We start from the raw sequence: 12938 nt of genomic DNA on the forward strand, positions 1-12938 counted from the left end.
CCATGTAGCCTGTTTCAATTTTTAAAATAATTTTTGGGGATTATATTACCTCATTTGCATTGTTGCTTTTCTACCTCTAAGCCTTTCCATAGACACTTCAATGTTTTTTTTTAATTCATGATCTCCTTTTCCTTAAACAGCAGTTACTGTTTTATGTGACTTAAGTTTGGCTGCAGGATTTCTGAGCTATGAAGAAAATGGTAGGCTGCCCTGGCCAGTGACTGTGTAATGGAATACACACCTCTTGGAAGAGGAACAGAAAGTGCTCTGAGAGACTGGAATAGTTTCTACTAAAATACATATTTCCCAGACTAGAGTACTGTCTGCCCCTAGGGTAGAATCCAGAGCTGTGAAGCCCTGTGCTGCCTTAGTCATTTGATCTTCCCTTATCTAGGAGAGAAGCTACTATTGTCCTGAGGCCCTGTTGGAGACAAGGTATTGAGGAACTTTGGGCAAGCCTAGCAATCAGGAGCACCAGTAGGAGGTAGATTATGAGTTTTTTCAAGGGTTCTCCTCTAATTCAGACACAGGGAACCGTGAGGTAGACTATCATGGAGACTGGGGATTCATTGCCTTCAATGTAGGAGGAGCAGGATGGCTGAGCTGTCAGATCTGCTGGGAGTTCAAAGGATCATGTGACAGACTGCTTCTGTCGGAGAAGCAAAGAAAGAAAGGAAACTGTCACCATGAGGCAGTCTTAAAAAAATGGAGGGTTGGCTGAATGAGAGCTTTCCTAGCATGTGTGAGTCCTATATTCAAATTTATCATGAAAAGGTACAAACAAAAATTTGGGCTACTGAGATGCTTCAGTATGTAGGTAAAGGTGCTTGCCTTAACCCTGCATCTGCAGGGCCAGTGTGGTGGAGGGTGAGAACCAATTTCCATAAGTTGTCCTCTGACAGCTCTATGGACATGTTGACTTGAATCCTGTCCCTAATAAAATAAAAATGTCATGTGTTAAAATGTCACCACAAAACTCAGTATTTGCACAATCAATGCTAATTAAAATATTTCAACCAGGTGATGGTGGCACATGCCTTTAATTCCAGCTCAGGAGGCAGAGGCAGACAGATCTCTGAGTTTGCAGCCTGGTCTACTGTCCAAGTTCCAGGACAGTCAGGGATACATACAGCTACTCTGTCTTGAAAAAATCCAAACCAAACCAAAAATTAAATAAATAAAAATAAATGTTTCCAAATCATATCCTTAATAATTTCAGAGTGAAAATGCCATGTTTTGTAACCAGATAACACCCCTAAATGTCATGCATGAAGCCTTGTAGGGAAATCGGAGAATAGCCACATGGTAAATCAGGCCATGGTGTTCAGGGCCTTGATGACCCTCAACATCAGCACACCGTTGACACTGACTCATGATTCCACAAAGTCAAACCATGGGAAGGTTCTTCACTCTCACCTGGAATATGAAAAGCCTGGGTTACATCTCCACAGGCCTGTGAACACACATGATCAACAAGCAGTTATGGATATGGTAGCCCAAGTCCTTAGTCCCAGCCTTCAGGCAGAAAGAAGCAGGTGGATCTCTGAGTTCCAGGCCTGTAAGGACTATGTTGAAAGACACTGTCTGGAAAAGAAAAAGAAAACTGCATAATGGAATATTTGTCTTTTTGAAAGCAAATCAATTAATTCTGTTCATCAAGAAAAAACTGCGGTTGCAGCTGCTGGCAAATGGCTGTAAATAAACCCTCAGACAGTAGTGAGAAAATGTCCAACTTAGAAAATATTTGAACAGAAAGGTCACCAATGATATGAGAATATAATGACCAATAAGTGGAGCTGTGGAGACACTCGGAGGGTTTGAGCAGTCACTCTGCAATCCTGAGGACCTGAGTCTGAATCCTCAGCACCTACCTAAAAACAAATCCTGGAATGTCATGGAAGACTCTAACCCCAGCAAGGGATGAAGGACATAAAAGTATCCTGAGCACATATGGTTCAGTGAAACCCTGTCACAAAATGAAGATACATGTTTTTTCTCTCTGGTATCCATGTTTGCACATGGGGTTATACAATCTGGCATGGTCACACGTGTGTCACACACACACACACACACACACACACACACACACACACACACAAGACAAGCAATGGGTAGAGGGCAATGCCCACAATCAACTGATGTGGCAATTGAAATTAGAGGAGAAACTGGAGCACCTGACCAAGAGGACTGGCCCAGTGTGCCTGAGGGAAACGGGAAATGCTGTGGCAGTTTGAATAACCACTGGGTAGGTTTGGTTGCTGCCAAACATGGGTCTCTATGAGGCAGCTTCTGGGAGAAATGGAAACACAATACAGGCTGAGCACACTTAATCCAAAACCTGAAATCTGGAATTCGAGAACACTGAATTTTAGATACAGGTGTCCCTGTGCCTCATTATAGGAAATGCTGCTCAACTGGAAGTGGCTTTACTCAGGACATGGAGATCAGATCCTCCAAGAATCCTCAACCAGTCAGAGGACACCACCCTGGGCCACACCATCTGAGATCCACTCAGCCTCAGGAGAAAGCTGCAGGCATTATCATGACAACATAGACACTCAAGACTCCAGCCAGATCCATGGTCCACCAGCTGGGGCCTGGATGAAACTCAGCTGCAGGGTTCTGTTGATGCACCAGACCCAAAACTCCTGCCAGCCAAGCCTTCAAGGCAACATCAGCAACATGAATAGAAGCAAAGATAATCAGCTTGGGGAAGCTGTCTGCTGAGTGATGTGAAAATCCTTTTCCTCAAGGCGGAAATCCAGTCACAACACCACGCTCCCCAAGGCACAGTCTAAGCAGAGGCAAACATAATATTTGGATTATCATAAACCAAGATTCAAGCAGGGGATGACCTTGCCTGTGCACGGCAGTGAGCCCTAACTTTGCCAGAGAACAAGAAAGCCTATGCTCCAGGGGTGAATTGTCACCACAGTAATACACTTGCAGGTGACTCATCTCTCCAGGACACTCCCTAACCTGATATATGTTCCCTATTCTTTATAAGCATTGCAGCTGAAAATATCATACAGGAAGTTCCAGAAAAGAACACCACCAAAGTTGCACATTTTACACCCTTCTGGTTGGGATAGCAAAATCTCCCATGCTGGATGTGCTTGTGACTTCCACCAAATGACCACTGTCAGTGCCCATCACTAAGGAGCCTCTTGAGTTACAGAAGGGATAGTGCTGGAGGAGAGACTTAACAGAATAGATGCCTTTAAAACCAAGAGGACCCACAAATGACATGCGAGCACCCATCATGGAGACTGCCTAATGCTGAGTCTCATGACTATGCCCAAATCTGGAGGCTACAGGTAACTATTAAAGGCCCAAATGGTGTCCTTCTGGATGGGACTATGGCTGCCCATGTGCCTCCACCCCCACCCACTTACAGGGTCTTCAGGAGTAAAGGACTCCATTACTTTCTTTGTTTTCCTCTGGTATTGCCAGAATCTGGATTCAACCACTATTCCTCCTGCAAATGACACAGTGTTTGTCCTAGAACATGAATACTGCACCATGAAGACACAGAACATGACCAGGACCACACAATAGAGAGCTAGGGCCACTGGATCTTCATGCTCAATGACAGGAAAAGCATCAACCCTTCTGTTACCTGCAGACTGGCTCCTTCAATCTCCCCAGGTATACACAGGACAGCTACTGCATGTAGTAACCTTTATATGATACTTAGTGTTTACAAGACATTGATAGAATGCCCCCTGTATGCAGGAGTTTGGAGAAGAAACAAACATTAAGTAAAAGATAAAAACACCCTAGAAAGTAAAAGCTAGAGCCACTGGGATGGCTCGGTGTGTAGAGGGCTTCATAGGGATGGCTCATTGGGTAGAGGGATTGATTGGGATGGCTCATTGGGTAGAGGACTTGCCATCAAAGCTGACATCGTCAGTTAAATCCCAAGTGGAAGGAAAGAAACAACTACCAACAGCTGTCCTCTGACTTCCACATGTGTTCCCATGGCACATTCCCAGCAGGTCACTTCAAGTAAATTGTAATTGTTAAAAAGTGGTTGAGTGCTTGCTGCTTCTGCAGAAGACTGGAGTTCAGTTCCTAGCACCCGCATGGAGGCCCACAACCATTTCAGTTCTAAGGGATTCAATGCCCTCACTGGCATCCAGAAGCATCTACATTCATGGGCACATTCCCCCACCTTCCCCCAAACAACAACAACTGAAAAAGCCAAAGCAACAAAAAACTCCACACTATCTCATGTTGGCTCCTCCCTGGTAGAGTCCATCTCTGTTTTGTGCTTCACTCCTTGTCCTGGTCAGTGTTACTATTGCTGTGATGAAACACCATGAATTAAAAAAAAGCAAGTTGGGGAGAAAAAGGTTTTTGGCCTATACACATATATCACTGTTTATCATTGAAGAAAGTCAGGACAGGAATTCAAACAGGGAAGGAACCTAGAAGCAGGAGCTGATCCAGAGTCTATAGAGGGGTGCTGCATACTGGCTTGCTTCCTCTGTGGTGACTCTAGCTTTTGTCAACCTGACATAAAATCAGCTAGTGTATCCCTAGTAAAGCTTGGCTGACTGCTGAGATCTTGAATTTCCTGACTTCTTATTCTTTAAATCAGCAGAGAACAAAAGATCCCTTCCTGTCACCATCTGGCCTGGCCCAGCATGAGGCCAGCAAGACCCAACTATAGCACGGCCTCACCCATGGCCCTTCAATGGCCCTGCTTCACTCATGGTTGCATTCTTTCCCCCCACTCTGCAGTCCCTCCCTCATTACTATTTTCCCTCATCTCATAGGCTCAGCCCTTTAGTCTTTATCAGAATGGAGACTGTCTTGGAAAAAAAGGACTCCCTGCCCAGGGAGACTCTACAGCTCCATTATGCTTAACCCCTGTATGGCCCCTGGGCTCTGGGAACTCTTGGGCTGCCCCAGCTCCACAGACACTGCTTGCTGCTCCCTTTCACCTGCACACTACTTCCCTGATATGCTTCATATAAGCACTGTAAGACCTCTGCTCTCATTGCCAGTTCTCCTTTGGTCCTTTGCTGTGCTTCAGATACTGTGTTGAACTTTCTGATTATAGCAAATCCCAACATGGCCCTGTTCCTTAATCCAGCATCCAGCAGCAGCATAGATCATGGGGCCACTGGCTGCTTTGGGCCCAGGACTCAGAGCTCCTTTTCCTTAAAGGGTCACTCCAGGCTGAGACACACTGGTTTGTTGCTGGGTCTTTCAAACACAAACCCTCCATGTCTCTGAATACTCCTGGGTCCAGCCCCTCAATGCAAACCAGTATCTTCTGCTGCCTTCCTTGCCCTGCCTCTTCAGGCACAAATACCCCATCAGAGCAGCCTAGGTCTCTCTGGGTTTCTGGTGTGCCATATGACTTTCCTTCCCTGGCTGGGGATGTCTGCATGCATGATTTATGGCTGCAGCTGGACATGGATGCAGTGCCTGACTGTGTTTATCAAGCTGGCCTCACATTCCTGGTTTCAGCAGATTCTCCTGCCTCCCAAGTGCTTGGAAACAAAAATGTGCCACCATGCTGGCTAGAAAATAGGTTTGATCAAAGACACATACTTGATGTTCCTGCTGCTTCCAACAGTTGGGACACCAACATTCTGAGTGTCCAGCCATCTTGGACTTTGTCTAACAGTGAGGACTCCATGAAGACACTGTCATCCTGAGGACATGGCTGTGTTAAGCAAATCAGGCAGCGTGCATACATGTCAAAGTTTATAAACAAAAATGTCAGGCTGTCATCACTCAATGGTATGGTGCTCACTGGACATGGTAAGGGCCCTCGTTCCATCCCTGCCATCACAGTAAACAAACATCTGCTGGGGATGTAGCTCTGCTAGCATCATGGAGAAGTCCCATATAAGACCACCATCATGTATGCAATCAGCAAGAATGCTTATTATCTCAAGAAAGTTTCCAGGATCCTGGGGCCTGCCATCCTATGTAAAGGCAAGATGGCGAAGAATGTGAGAGATGTATGCCCTCCTTTTAATCACAGCTGAAGGTGAGTGTCCAAGGAAGTCAGCTCATCTTAGATGTGATAGACTTATGCTAGTGGCAATCATGTTAGTAACTTTTAATTTGCCAGGGCTAGTTAGTTGTTGATCAGGCTATAGTTTTCCTATTTGGTACAGGCCTGGACAAGTTCTAGGCTTTGTCAATGATCTTCTGTCAAAGATGGCTGGCCTAGTGCATTGACCATAGGGGCTAGCTCAGAGTTCCAGGCCTGGTGTGTCCTGTCTCCCTTGTCTTTGTGGTCAGAGGCACTAGCAATTAATTGTCCTTTGTTTATGACTTCTCATCAGAAACTGCCTGCCAGGTCTCAGGAAACTGAAATTGAGATCTGATCTCTGAGAGAAGACTGGTCAGCCTGTTATACCATCTGCTTGGTCCTCTGATTCCCCCCTTGAGTAGTGGGTGATCTCAAATCTTGGAGATGTTTCTAATTGGTAAAAAAAAAAAAAAAACTCCATCATCAGGGTAGGCGATTATCATGGAGACTCACTGGACCAGGATGCAAGAGTCTTTTGTGTGATTTAAAATCTTAACATTAACATAGGGGATTTAAGCCAGAAGTATTGCTTATCAGGTATCTTCTAGTGGGATCAGGAAGCTGGATGCCATTGGCATCTAAGTGAGGTTGCAGAGTTGGGAATAGCCATGCAGACATTGTTCTAAACAGAGACCATTTTTCCATTATCAGTGGCAAAATGAGCCTCTCCTTATTTGGTTGTGGTGATCTGCAAGCTTGTTATGGGTTTGGTCCAAGGGCTGACATTGGTATTTTCGATCATCAGTTTAGTGGTACCCAGACAGGAATTATCATTGAGTTAAGGCATCAGTGATGCAAGAGCCAACAGCAATTAACAGAAGCAGAAGGGCCAAAAGCCTTTGATGGCTGACAGACTTCCTTATGGAGAAGGAACTTGAAAATGAGAATGAGCATCAGTAAATATTATTATTATTATTATTATTATTGTTGTTGTTGTTGTTGTTTCAAGACAGGGTTTCTCTTTTCACTTTTTGTGCCTGTCTTGAATATTGCTCTGTATGTCAGGCTGTCCTTGAACTCACAGAAATCTGCATGGCTCTGCCTCCTGAGTGATTAAAGGTGACCATCAGTAATTACTTTATCTCAGGTTCCATATGAGAAGAAATTACCTTTAAATATAACTTTCAAAGAGGTGAGGTCTTCTTTGCTTTTAGCATCTGAAAGTAGTTAATCAATAAAGAATAGCTAGCTGGTGACTCTTTCCAAATGGCAAAGGACAGGAGCCACACAAAATATTTGGTAACAGTCATGAAATGAAGTGTTAATTTTTTCAACCAAGTGAAGTGATTCTCTGCTCTAAAGCATCATTTTCAGCACTTTTTATAAGTTTATGATCTGATTCCTCTGTTCCCAGAAAGAGATGTTCACCAGAAAGAGATGTGCAGCTTAACTCATACAAATGCTAGCATATCACCCTCACCAAAAAAAAACCCAAAAAAACCAAAAAAACACATGCAAACAAACAAAGTCCCACTTATGAAGGAAGTGATTTTATAAGTCATGCATTGTAACAACACCCATCTCCATGGTGTAACCCAACTTCTCTAGGTAGAAGAAACTGACACGCAGAGAGGCTAAACTGCCAAGACATAACCAAGACTTTCCTGGCTGTGCCTGCTCTCCTGCCCTTGTTTTGCACTCTTTTCCACAGACCTGCATTTTAAACCTGTACCTGTGGTTATTTCAGACCTTATTCTCTTTGGATAGCCTTTGATGTAGATCAAAAGGGCCTTTTTCATGTCCTAGGAGGAGAAGGAAAAAAAATCAAAGTGACTTTTCACATCTGATAAGGTCTATTTACCTTTGAAGGAGGAAATTCATCAAAAATCTGTTTACATAAACCTTGATGAAGAAGCACAGAAATTAGAGGGATACAGAGAAATTTTCAAAGGGGTGTGTGTACATCAGCCCTGGAGTTAATCTCCAACCTAAGGTAACTAGTGGACACACTGCCAGTCATTATTTATAACCCACACATACCTGGAATTTAAGGTGCTATTTGCTCTCAGGTTTAAGGAGCATCTTCTGACCTTCAATGAAGGACATAGCTTAAGATTGAAATTCAAAGTCAAAACTGTGAATTCAGACCCAATTCCCCATATCTGAAAAGTTTAATGGTCAGGAAATTCAAAGAAAAATTCATTCATTGAAGTGTAGCTTGTTGTATATAACACAATGGAAGAATTTAGCATTGTACTTGATAGGGTAAGACAATATCAGGGGACGTTTGTTGACAGGGTGAAGTGGTTTGTGAGTCTACGGGTGTCTCTGTGTCTTTGTAAAACTTTGACAAGGAAACACAGGTTGGGTTCAGGAGGAAGTAGGATCTCTTCCTCGGAGACAGATATGGTGCTGTTGAGCATTTCATGAAATACACATCTCACTGACTTGTGAAAACTCCTCTGTCAGAGAGTGCTTTCTTAACATCTTTATTACACTGAGTTATCAGGCACAGCAACTTAGAATGTTAAGAAGTGATCATATCCCACAATTCCAGGTAATAGTTCCACTTTTGGGAAATTGAGGTAGGAACTCAGCTAATCATATCACATCCACAGCCAAGAGCAGAGATAAACAAATGTACACATGCTGCCAGTTTGCTTATGCTTATGCTCTAGCTTCTTCATATGTACACAGTACAGGTTGCAGACAATGAAATGATTCTGCCCATTTTAGGGACTCTTATCTCAATTAACAATAAAATCTGACAGAGACATGCGCCAAGTAAATCTGATCTATATATTTTCTCATTGAGGGTCCCTCTTCCCAGGTGACTAGTTTGATTCAGTCTGATAATGAAAACTAAGAATCGGCAGGAGGTGGTGGTGCACACCTTTAATCCCAGCACCTGGGAGGCAGATGTAGATGAATCTCTGTGAGTTCAAGGCCAGCCTGGTCTCCAAAGTGAATTCCAGGAATGGCTCCACAGCTACACAGAGAAAGCATGTCTCAAAACTAAGAATTACATTGCCCCAGCATCACTGACAGGATTTGAGGAGATTTTTGCCTGCATTCAGAGCTGTGGTTCTCAACCTGTGTGGGTCACCACCCCATTGGGGGTCGCATATCAGATATACTGCACATCAAATATTTGAATTACAATTCATAACAGTAGCAAAATTAGGACTGGAGAGATGGCTCAGAGGTTAAAAGCACTGCTTGCTCTTCCAAAGATCCTGAGTTCTATTCCTAGCAACCACATGGTTGTGGTTGTAATGATATCCATTGCCCTCTTCTGGCCTGCAGGGATATGTACAGACAGAATACTGTATACATAATAAATAAATAAATCTTTAAAAAAACAGTAGCAAAATTAAAGTTAAGAAACAATGAAACAGTTATGTTTAGGGCTCACCACAACACGAGGAACTACTGTTCATGCTATTTAAAGATTTAAAGGGTCAGAGAATTGGAAAAAAAATAACCATTGATCTAGTGTCCAGTGAAACCCAAGTGTCTATGCTTCTAACTATGAAGGGGCTTGCAAAGGATTTTCCTGAATATCCTTTGCTCTAAGGGAAACTCAAGTTCTGTGTGGAAGACTCCAGCTATCTGACCACCTTTACTACCCAGTAACAGCAGACTACTTTGAGCTACTGAACAGAGAGGACAAAACCCACTACATACATGCTGATGACACAGATTTTAGTCACATTGGGCTCCATGACCATTTCACACTCCTATGGGTACTTGTTCCTAGGCTGTATCAGCCTCTTCCTCTAGCATAACTCTGCCTAGCTGTTTCCTGTAGACTCTTTACCAGGAAGTTGTTTAACAAGTGTCCTTCTCAGTCATCATTAAGTCTATAATGTCTTGTGGCTAAGGACATAAGGAGATGTAGGTACTTTTTTTTTATTTTACATATTTTTTGTATTGTTTTGTTTTTTTCATTTTTCATTATTAAGAAATTTTCTCCTCACCCCACATACTGTCCACAGAGCTCCCCTCTGCCCTCTACCCACCCCCATCCCACTCTCCCAAGCCACTCCACATTCCCATATTCCCCAAATCGAGGTCGCCAATGGGCAGTCAGCAGAGCCCAACACACTGAGCCTAGGCAGGTCCAATACCCTCCACACTAAACCAAGGCTGTTCAAGGTGTCACACCACAGGCAATGGGTTCGAGAAGCCTGCCCATTGACCATGGATAGATCCCTATACCCTGCCTGGGTGCCTCTCAAACAGTTCAAGCCAAACAACCATCTTCTGTATCCAGAGGACCTAGTCCAGTCTCATGGGGGCTCCACAGCCACCAGTCCACAGTTCATGGCTTCCACTAGTGTGGCCAGGCACCTCAGTTGCAGGTACTTATGATGAACTTTAGCATATATAAATTTCTATGATATTATTACCTTGTGTACATAAAATTTCAGTAGGAGATAAAGATTCAGTTCTACACAGGGAAAGAACTGGAGGATGTTCAATCAGGGAGAGATCTCTGGCTTTGGATGAAGGGGATGCTGAAGAGCTTCCTTTGTATCCCAGTAGAGGCTCCTGCAAAGGTCAACTTGACTTCTACTGTATGGAAAGCTCATTAGCAGGGAAGCAATGTCAGTTCCCATGACATCTGCAGCTCTTCCCTAGACATTCTATTGTATCCTGGAGAGCCCTGGCATCCTCTGTGATGTCACTATGTTGTGGCAACACCCACTGTCCTTGGGAAGTTTATTCAGTGCCTTCACCATTTACTGATGAACATTATGGCATACTGAAGAGTCTAAATTGGAAAGAGAATGGAGAGGGTAGAGAGAACAGAGAGTGATGGAAGAAAGCTGATCTTCAGCCTCCGTGTAAAACATCAAGGAAGAAATGATCGGGAGAATGGTGCAATGAGTTCTGTACAGGAAAAGGGAAGCTTCCTGGAGGAAGTGGACTTGAGCTGAATCTTTCAGTAATGGGAAATAGAAAGTTGGAGTTTCTAGAAACCAACAGAACTTCCCTGCTTGTCATGCCTCTTGAAATTCAAGGATTCCAGGATATTAATTGTATTGCCTCAGAAGTCAGGAACTGGTAAGATCAAAGCTTTATGCTGGGAACTCTTGGCTTTCATTCCTTTTGGAGGATAGGCATTGGTGAGTGAACATGAGACCAACATTAAAGAAGGAGGGATTAATGAGGTGTGCCCATTTCAAGGCAGGACATCACTCTACTCCAAACATACTTGTAGATGTAATTCAGTGTAGATGTAGCCAATGGTTTTATCAGAGAGAAAACACAGAGCCGATTCAGAGATGAAAGCCAAGAGGTCAGAGCCAAGAGCCTCACCCTTTCTGATTCAGGGTTCCTTCTCAGCCAAGACAGCTCTCCAAAAGAGAGGAGCCCTCCTTCCTGTGTGTCTGTCTCTCTAGTCTCTCTGTTCTGGCTTCTGATTGGTTGTAAACCCAATCATGTGACTGCCTCGTCACTGCCTGTATGTACCGCCCTCCAGGTCCTTGAAGGCGTACACCACCACTGCCACGCACTTGCTATGGCTCTAATAGCTCTGACCCCATGCAACTTTATTTATTAACATAAAATACCACCACATTTCCCCTTTTCTAATTTAATAAAAAGAAAAAAAAAGAAAAAGGTTATAACTAACAAAAGAAAAACTACATACAAAAGTACAATAACTATATACAATGTCTAAATAATTTCTAGTCCATTTGTATTTGACAAATTCAGAGAAAACAATTTCATTATTTATCCTATTTTGTCAAGTCCAAAATGTATCTAATTCACTTTCTATCCTAATTAATTTTCAACTATAACTAACTAATCTTCAACTATAACTAACCAATCTTCAACTATAACTAACTAACTTTCATTTCTTTATGTCCTAATAGTTGGTAATACTCACATTCAAGGATCAGAAAATTGCATCGTTAAATGAACGGTATAAGTACAATTAGAAATATACATATAGCATTTTTTAACAATATCAATTCCAATATATATAACTTGTATACAGTATAAAACAATCCAATCCAATGTAAAATACTTAAAACTAGTAATTGTCTTTTTCTTCTTTTTTTTTTTAAATAAGAACCTTAAATCTAATCTCCTTTGCTTAGCCTTTTTCCTAACCCTTGACAACAACTTGTAACCAACCCCCTAAACAACGAAAATTATCCCAGACCCAAAACCCATTAAAAAGATCAAAAAACCACCTGCCCCACACCACCTCTTTGGGAATGTGGGCGTCATATTCTTAAAATTGCTTCCTACTGGGTATGGGCGAAGTTATCTTTATCCTGAAAGAAAAATTTTAGATTAATTGTCAAATTCTAGGGAAGGTAACCATATCCTTCATTATCCAGTCTGTGTATAATGCCAAAGTTCAGTGTTCATCTCAAGTCCTTATTCAAGTAGTCTTTGAGACTGGATCATTTCAGCTAGTCATCTCAAAATTACTCTGAGCACCTTGTAATTAAAAGCTGATCAGTTGTCTCATTTGTCCAGTACTCTTCAGATTCCTTAACCTCCATTCTCCTAAAAGACAAAAACAAAAACCTTTCCCCAAGACTAATTTTTGGGGATGTTCCTTTTTGGCAAGTTACCATCTGATTAAATGAAAAGACATGTGTTACTGGTATAAGTTAGTTTAAATTGGATGTTCATGTTGGTTGATGAACTATCACCTCCTCTAATTAAGAGGTTTCTCTTGTTCAAATCGAACCTTTATCAATTTTGATGGTACCCACAACTTATCTTCTCCTGTAGAAACAAAAGCAAAACCTCGTCCCCAACGTAACACATACCCTGGTTTCCATTCTGAGGTCAGCACATCCTTAAAGTATATAGGCTGATTTAATTCTGTAGTTTTTTCTATTATCCAATGTCTCTCTGCAGCTGTTGTTCCTTTCTCATTGGCATTAAGAAAATTCAAAGTTAATAGAGC

General features: G+C 42.5%; 1 long non-coding RNA gene across 1 annotated transcript in view; it reads right to left on the reverse strand.

Annotated features, from left to right (window-relative positions):
* Positions 1-1427: 1427 nt before the first annotated feature.
* The window catches only part of LOC131901431 (uncharacterized), a 186108-nt gene continuing 174597 nt past the window's right edge, over positions 1428-12938 (reverse strand). The window contains exon 3 of the long non-coding RNA XR_009376540.1: positions 1428-1584. This is a non-coding gene — a long non-coding RNA (uncharacterized LOC131901431). The remainder of the gene's footprint in view (positions 1585-12938) is intronic.

The sequence above is a fragment of the Peromyscus eremicus genome, unplaced genomic scaffold (assembly GCF_949786415.1).
Source record: "Peromyscus eremicus unplaced genomic scaffold, PerEre_H2_v1 PerEre#2#unplaced_82, whole genome shotgun sequence".
NCBI classification, from domain to species: Eukaryota; Metazoa; Chordata; class Mammalia; order Rodentia; family Cricetidae; genus Peromyscus; species Peromyscus eremicus.